The sequence below is a fragment of the Doryrhamphus excisus genome, chromosome 1 (assembly GCF_030265055.1).
Source record: "Doryrhamphus excisus isolate RoL2022-K1 chromosome 1, RoL_Dexc_1.0, whole genome shotgun sequence".
In the NCBI taxonomy this organism is placed as follows: Eukaryota; Metazoa; Chordata; class Actinopteri; order Syngnathiformes; family Syngnathidae; genus Doryrhamphus; species Doryrhamphus excisus.
The window spans coordinates 29,834,637-29,844,170 of record NC_080466.1 but is presented as its reverse complement, the minus strand read 5'-3'; the positions used below and the strand labels follow the sequence as shown (position 1 = coordinate 29,844,170).

General features: G+C 35.1%; 1 long non-coding RNA gene across 1 annotated transcript in view; it reads right to left on the bottom strand.

Annotated features, from left to right (window-relative positions):
* Nucleotides 1-5,978: 5,978 nt before the first annotated feature.
* LOC131130788 (uncharacterized) overlaps nt 5,979-9,534 on the bottom strand; it is a 36,920-nt gene continuing 33,364 nt past the window's right edge. The window contains exon 4 of the long non-coding RNA XR_009130087.1: nt 5,979-6,356. This is a non-coding gene — a long non-coding RNA (uncharacterized LOC131130788). The remainder of the gene's footprint in view (nt 6,357-9,534) is intronic.

Below are 9,534 nucleotides of genomic sequence, written 5' to 3'. Positions count from 1 at the left end.
ATCTCAGGCAGTATTTGTTGTTTGAATCCGTCAGAACCCAGGTCTTTCAATCTATTTGAAAATGACACAACATATTTCTATGGCATATTCAGTAATAATCAATTCATTCATTCATTTTCTACCACTGGTTGCCAGCCAATCATAGGACACATATAGACAAACAACCATTCACACTCACATTATTATTATATTATATTATTCATTCATTCATTTTCTACCGCTTTTCCTCACGAGGGTCGCAGGGGGTGCTGGAGCCTATCCCAGCTGTCTTCGGGCTAGAGGCGGGGTACACCCTGGACTGGTGGCCAGCCAATCACAGGGCACATATAGACAAACAACCATTCACACTCACATTATTATTATTGTTATTATTATATTATATTGTATTGTATTGTATTAAAATATATTAATTCATTTTCTACCGCCCCAAAGCTTTAATAATACCTTCATAACTGTTTCCGGAATGAGTATATTACAAAAGTAACATCATTTTTCACACAGTGCCATATTGGTTTTGGATTTAATAATTTAATGTTAATAATAAAATGTTTAAAAACTGCATTTTAGTTATGTTGCCAATAACTATAATATTAAATAATAAATAAGATTAAATAATAAATAAAATAATAAATAATAAATAATTTTTCACATGACTATATGTATGCAAGTTCTTAGCATATCTACATGTGTTGCTTAACAAAATATGAAAGCCTTTCAATTTTCAGCATGTGGCCCTTGGTTGAAACATTTTGGAACCCCCCCATCTGTGCCAGTTATGTATAGTGACACGTAGAAATATTATATGTTTTTCCACTAGATGGCAGAAGGTACATAATTAAGCTGTGTATCTAGTACTAAAAAGTACCCAGGGACAAATCTAAGATTCTAGATATATATAAACATACAGTATATTGCAACATCATTAATAATGAAATAGTTACGGTACAACGAAGCATGGAAAGATGGGAGTCAGGAAACATAGAAGATGCTAAAAAAAAAAAAACACAGCGTACAAATAATGATCTGACGCACATGAGCTGACAGAATTCCAATGACAGGAATGGGAATTGATGCTAGTTGCTTAGCATGTAAGCACTATAGCACTTTAATAAGACCTGTTATGGTAGAGAGAATATAGATCTCTCATTCTGTGCATGCATCCATGTGGAAAAATTGATGACACTGCGGACGTCGCTGCCCCTTGTCTCCTTCATTCTTTCATGTCGGCCCCCAGGGAACGATAGAAAAAGGAAGAAGAGACTGTAAAAAAAAAACAACAAAAAAAAAAACACAAAACACGGTGACCTCCCCCCCTTTTTGCCTTTTCATCCGGCATCCTCACATCCCGAATTGCCGTTTTGTGAGGGGAAAATGTCAAACCTGTGACAGGAACCCTTGCTCTCACAAAACAATACTTCAAGACTAATAATATTCATAGAGTAGCATTCTGGAGGTGGGTGGGGGGGTGAGTGGGGGATGATATTCTGCCCACTCCTTCTGAGATGTGCTCCTCATTAACTGTAAAAGTGATCGAAAGTCAACCCCACAAGGTGAATAATGTATAGACGCTGAAATATACATGAAAGACTTCATTCGGCACTTGAATTATGTAACACAGGGTCCGCGGAAGGAGCAATCACTGCTGAGAATAGAGTTAGCGTTAGCTTATGTAACAGTCAAAGGACACTTTTAGCGCCTTTCTACGACTTGGAACAAGCAGGGGCAACAATTTTCCGGGTTAAATAAAATAATAAAATAATAATAATAATAAAATAACTCTTCCTTTGTCTAAGGAGGATGCAGGGAGGATCTGACAGATATGCCCATATAAGGAAGTCTACCCCTCTGTGACATCACAAAGGTATAGTTTTACCACGCCTTTTGAAACAGAGCGTTTTCAGCCATAAGAGAAAATAAGATGACGAGTGATTAGCGCGGGGGCCTCACAACTAGGAGACCCGAGTTCAATTCCACCCTCGGCCATCTCTGTGTGGAGTTTGCGTGTTCTCCCCGTGCATGCGTGGGTTTTCTCCGGGTACTCCGGTTTCCTCCCACATTCCAAAAACTTATGTAGGCAGGCACAAAAAAACTGTTTCTAACCTTCTAAATATTTTTTATATAACATTATAACATTTTAGAGCCCTCCAGACATGAAGTAACACCCCTATAGTGAACTTTATACTCATATTACCCATTATAGTAGACATAATAAGATAAAATTAGGCACAAAAAACTGTTTCTAACCTTCTAAATATTTTTTATATAACATTATAACATTTTAAAGCCCTCCAGACATGAAGTAACACCCCTATAGTGAACTTTATACTCATATTACCCATTATAGTAGACATAATAAGAGAAAATAAGATGATGAGTAGGAGACCCGAGTTCAATTCCACCTTTGGCCATCTCTGTGTGGAGTTTGCATGTTCTCCCCGTGCATAGGTATGAATGTGAGTGTGAATGGTTGTTTGTCTATATGTGCCCTGTGATTGGCTGGCCACCAGTCCAGGGTGTACCCCGCCTCTCGCCTCTCGTAAAGGTGACTATAGGGGTGTTATTTTACCTTTAGACATCTCTACAATGTTATTTTACTATGCTAACTATGATAAATAACCCTACTTTGTAGATATTCCCTGCATTTAGACCATATAAAATCTGTTTTAATGTCATTAGACTCCTCTAGTCATGACATAACACCCCTACAGTCACCTTTACATTCGTATTCCCCAACATAGTTGACCTAATAACAGAAAATAAGCCATCCTGAGGGCTGCACGGTGGAGGATGGTTAGCGCACAGGCCTCACAGCTAGGAGACTCGAGTTCAATTCCACCCTCGGCCATTTCTGTGTGAAGTTTGCATGTTCTCCCCGTGCATGCGTGGGTTTTCTCCGGGTACTCCGCTTTCCTCCCACATTCCAAAAAACATGCTAGGTTAATTAGCGACTCCAAATTGTCCATAGGTATGAATGTGAGTGTGAATGGTTGTTTGTCTATATGTGCCCTGTGATTGGCTGGGCATGAAGACCATTGGGATATAAGCGAAAAAGAAGTGATGGTGTGAATTATCAGGAACTGCCAAGGATGATTAAGGATGCTAAGGTGTAGGCTCCAGCCGTCATATATAAACGCGGCCAAAGTGTTGCTGTGACACAGACACACGCATCTCTGATGCTAAATGAGGGCTCCCCCAAAAGTCACGCTTGGTTGAATCACCCGGTTTTTGATTGACAGCTCAGGGTAATTGGAATGCCTCCATTTTGTCTCACCCCTATTTCCCTTTTCGCTGCGTCGTGTGACAACAGCTTCTACCAGCTGACAGGATGATGCAAATGTGTCGCTGTCACTTTAAATGCAGATGCCGTTTGGAAAGAGATGGCGGAGGTGGAATTTTTGGATTGAAGAATATCACATGGAACACGTTTTGAAATGATGGATGTTGGTCAAAATGGAGTAAGTATATTTCATTTACAAAATATCCACACACTGGATTGGTTGCCAGCCAATCACGGAACACATATACACAAACAACCATTCACACTCACATTATAGAAATACTATAACATAGAAACATTTAAGGATATTGAACATGAATAGCAGACTCACCCGGCTCCTTCATAGGTGCCTATAAACCACAGGTGCCATTTTCGGTCCACACCTCCTTTTTTTTATTGCCGTTTTCCACGTTCTAAAAAAAAAAAACTTCATGTATGATTAGTTATTACACTAATTTACTTAGTAATGTTAAATGTTCATTATACATTGATATCATTAATGTACATTGTTGATGTTGTTGTATTTCTATACAATAGTACATTATCGCAAGTAAATAATAAATATTGTTTGTGTTTTTTGACATGATTTGAGATGCTTACACACTACTGTACAAGCAAGTCAATGCTATTTTATACTAATTTATGACCCACGTGCACATTACCCAGCATACCTTGTGGGTTACACTGAAAACTAGTATAAAATAAATCAGAGGCGTCCATTTTCAAAATTTTTTGCAGCTCCATTTCTATCTAATATAATTAATTATAATAATATTATATCATAATTATTATTTAAATTATTATTATAATTATTATATTATATTACATTATATAATATAGCAATAATATATTATAATATTATATAATAATAATATATTATATTATTATGATATTATAATATAATATTATATCATATCATTTTATATGATCTATTATGTTATATTATATATAAAATTATATAACATAATATTTATACATTATATTATATATAATATATATAATGTAATTCATTACAATAATATTATAATAATATTACATCATAATAATTATTATAAATTATTATTATAATTATTATATTACATTATATAATATAATAATATATTATAATATTATTATATAATATATTATATTATTATATAATATTATTATATAATATTATATCATATCATTTTATATGATATATTATGTTATATTATAGAAAAAATATATAATATAATATTTATACATTATATTATGTTATGTTATGTTATACTATACTAAATTATTATTATAGGTATTACTATAAGGTATTATTATTATATATTATATTATATTATAAGTCATTATTAATTCCAGATTTATATTTTAAATATCTCGGTAGCATGATTTGGCAAAAAATATATATTTTTCAGGCTTTTTGCATGATATGAGATTTGCAAAAAATACTATTTTGCACAAATTTATGAGCAGCATGCATGGCCACTGACCCCACAGGAAGATGCCCAGCATGCCTTGCGGGTTATACATTTACATAAAATAGTATTGTACCTGCGTAGCTTCCAGTTACGGTTGGCGTCAGACATATTCCAGGCTTGATCAGAGTATTAGAAGTCATAATGTACGTAGACACCAGAGTGGTTTCTCTCAGGTTGTTTTCAAGCAACGGGGCTTCAAGTACAAGACAGAAAACAAAGGGCACCTTCAGCAACCGCCTCTTGAAGCGGTCGCCCCCCAAGCAACCGCCCCTCACCACGTTCACCCTATTACTATTATTATTTGCTTTTATCAGATACTTGAGCGGCTGATCCACGGTATATTTTCACAGGGAAAATGTCTCCACATGCTCTCAAGGTTAAATCCGGAAGAATGGCTGCGCTGGGGGGCGCTGAATGCGAGGCATGAATAAAGATGAGGCACAACATGAGTGTAAATCAAGGTCCTGAGAGAAGCAGCAGCTGTGAATGGCTTGTGATAAAAGTTTTTTTTTTTTTTTGATGATTTTGACCTATGACATGTTTTTATTGTGTAAAAATGCAAAAAGGCACTAATTTAAGCAGCTGAACACGACCAATAAATTCTATCAAATTCTACCAATAAAGACGTTTGCAAATTTTGTGCCAAAATGTTTTTAGTACTACTAGTATACATAAATACCGGGGTGTCCAAACTTTTTCCACAGAGGGCCACATACTGAAAAATGAAAGGATGCAAGGGTCACATAACACACGTAGATGTTAGATTTCAAGAAAACATGTTTTTTTTCTAAAATGTGCAAATATTTCAACTTCCTTCTCAAGAGTTTTTTTTTTTTTACTCTGAATATTCTGACTTTATTCTCATAAAATTATAACTTTTTTCCTAACCTAACTTCTCGAAAACTACAACTATATTATTTGTTTTTGCTCGATTCTCATTAAATTACTGAATGCTGAATGTCAATAAGAAAATATTTTTTTAAATCCCCCATTTTGGTTTTGCTTTGTTAATTAATTTATTTATTTAATTAATGTATTTATTCATTTATTATTATTAATTAATTAATTTATTTATTGTAATAAAAATAAATAACTAAATATCGTCCGTTGAATAAAACTATCTCTGAGATGTGAATGCAATGGATGTGTGTACTTGATGTGGAATGGGGGTGCCGACTGAGCAAAATAGTAATGTCTAAATAGTTACCCCCGCACCCCACCCACCCCCCACACCATTATAACTTCATGCTTCATCCTAATACGTTTTTGTATATTTAATATCACTACAATACAATGTGTGTCCTCTCCCAGCTTAATCTTACCAAAGAAATATCAAACATTAGACATTTGTATAACTCATATGAATTCTTATCTCGGTGTTGTTACATTTTGATAGGAGGTATCTAAGTAACCTCTCATCTGGTAGGTTCAAGATTTTGGACAGAAATGGCGGAGAGAGGCTTAGCATGGCTAAGCATGACGGACGTGCATCCACCTTCTCTTTCCAGATGATGAAGATGAATATCTGCAAGCCCGTCCAGACGGTTTACCCATGAATGATTACTCTGCTTGTCTTTCCGAGCATGAAAAACTCCTGGTCGTCAAATGTCAGCATCCATCTTGGTCTGCACATAAAAACACTTTTGTTATACGGGGGGGCAGTTTTTAACCTAATACAGTTTTTATCATTCATTCATTCATTTTCTACCGCTTATCCTCACGAGGGTCGCGGGGGTTGCTGGAGCCTATCCCAGCTGTCTTCGGGCGAGAGGCGGGGTATACCCTGGACTGGTCGCCAGCCAATCACAGGGCACATATAGACAAACAACCATTCACACTCACATTCATACCTATGGATAATTTGGAGTCGCTAATTAACCTAGCATGTTTTTGGAATGTGGGAGGAAACCGGAGTACCCGGAGAAAACCCACGCATGCACGTGGAGAACATGCAAACTCCACACAGACATGGTCAAGGGTGGAATTGAACTCGGGTCTCCTAGTTGTGAGGCCCTCGCGCTAATCACTCGTCATCATATTTTCTCTTATTATGTCTATATGGGTATATATATATATGTTATATATATGTTATAATGGGTAATATGAGTATAAAGTTCACTATAGGGGTGTTACTTCATGTCTGGAGGGCTCTAAAATGTTAATAAAAAATAATGTTATATAAAAAATATTTAGAAGGTTAGAAACAGTTTTTTTGTGCCTACCTACATAAGTTTTTGGAATGTGGGAGGAAACCGGAGTACCCGGAGAAAACCCACATGCACGGGGAGAACATGCAAACTCCACACAGAGATAGCCGAGGGTGGGATTGAACCCTGGTCTCCTAGCTGTGAGGTCTGCGCACTAACCACTTGTCCGCCATGCCGCAGAGACTTTTTAAAATTGGTTTAAAAATGCATTTTTAAACTAACTTCGGTATCCACATTCATGGATAGCTGAGAAAAGTGAATTAAGCAAATGGTTATTCCAGCTCGGCTGTCAATGAGCTTTCCCGGTCGCTGAGCGCCCCCCGTCTCCCCGCCCGCCCCGCCACATCAGACACACTCACTGGACTTCAATCAATGGCTCTTCCATTTTTAGAAGCGCTCGCTTCCGTTATCAAGACAAAGCAGCCGCCGCCACCTGACTACCATCGCCCCTCCTCTGCGCCCCCCCGCCACCTCCCCTCACACACACACACACACACACACACAGGGAAAGCCTGTGAGGGAGAATCCCTTTGCATGAACTGTAGAGCGGTGGGTGGGTGACCCGCACAGAGAAGAGGATGATGGGAAGAGGAGGGGATGCTTTTCTCTTCCTCCATCCATCTTCCCTTCTCTATCTGATTTTCAATGCCTTGCATCCTCTCTTCCTCTCTTCGTGGTGTGCATCCTCCACCCCCCACTCCCCCCCCCACAACCTCACTGATTGGTATGCAGAGCCAGAGCCCGTTCTGTTCTGCAGTGTGGAAAGTGCTGCTGCATGTCAGGGAGAATCTTCACTGCAGTGGCGGCTTCGCATACAAGAAACTGTTGCACCAGAAACCCATCAAATGTATTATGAATGACTACTTAAGTACTTTGTATCACATAGAGAGCTGTTTCCACTATTGGTTATATGTAGAGTATAAACAGTATATATGAAGAGATACAATATTACAAACTTATACACAAAAAATACATTTTACCCTATGGCATTGTGATGAAAGGTGCATGCATTAATTTAAATTAAATTTCTGACATATTGTAACTATGTGGATCCGTAATCAGGAAAAAGCTGAACAAAACAAACAAAAATATGTATGAGAAATTGTGTCTATAAATTACATATATTTTATTTAAAAGTAAAAATAAACACAAATATGTAATTATTTTTGTCACAGTTCCTTATTAAATTAATATATATATATATATATATATATATATATATATAAATAAATTATATAAATATATTGTTTTAAAAATGTAATTATTAATTTATTTTATTATTATTATTATTTATTGTTAATTAGTTTATAAATAATGTAATTTCTATCGATAATTATATATATAATTTATATTACATACATACAGTAATTCTATGGCTTTAATATACTGTCAATGACACTGAAGTGGGGCTGCAAGGCAGACGAGTTGTTGGCGCGCACGCCTGATTGTGTCTATAAACAATAATTAATAATAATAATAATTTTTATACATAGTAAAAATAAAAAAATATTATTATTTTTTCACAGTGTTTATTAAATTTATATATATGTATATATATATAATATAAATATATTTTAAAAATGTAATTATTAATTGATTAATTTTATTATTAATGTATTTATTTTGTATGAGAAAATATTTGTTGATTGTGTCTATAAATAATAATTAATAATAATAATAATTTGTATACATAGTAAAAAATATTATTTTTTTCACAGTGTTTATTAAATTTATATATATATAATATAAATATATTTAAAAAATGTAATTATTAATTGATTAATTTTATTATTAATTGTATTTATTTTGTATGAGAAAATATTTGTTGATTGTGTCTATAAATAATAATTAATAATAATAATAATTTGCATACATAGTAAAAAAATATTATTTTTTTCACAGTGTTTATTAAATTTATATATATATACATATAATATAAATATATTTAAAAATGTAATTTTTAATTGATTAATTTTATTATTAATTTTATTTACTGTATATTAGTTTATAATGTAATATATCTCCATAATTATATATATAATTTATATTACATACGTACAGTAATTGTATAGCTTTATATACTGTAAATAACACTGAAGTGAGCTGCTAAGCATAGCTAAAATCAGCTGATATTTTTATTCGCAACCTCCCTGTTATTCCAGCATTAAGATGGAAGCCTCTTTCTCTGCTAAGCAGAAACGCTTGAGCGAGAGCGACATGAGGAAGAGAAGGAGTCCCAGTGCATCAACAACCTGCTTCCCTTGGCGAGGAAGACCTCCATGGATTTTCTCTCCTGCCGCTGCTTGAGCCCAATTACACTTGAAGCAATAAATCCTTAGCAATGCAATTTCCCCTCCAGACAAGATCTGCAGGGTTAACCCCCCCGCAAACCCACACCCACCCACACACACACACACACACAAGCAGGCCGTCTCTCCTCCTCCACCTGCCTCTTTCACCTCCTTTATGTATAACTTTCCCTTCAATCATTCCCGCTTTGTCCATTTCTTCTTTCTTTGCCATCTTTGACTTTTCCTTTACCCTTGCGTTCCTATCTTTATCTTTGGGCATGTATTTTTTTTTTTTTTACATTCCA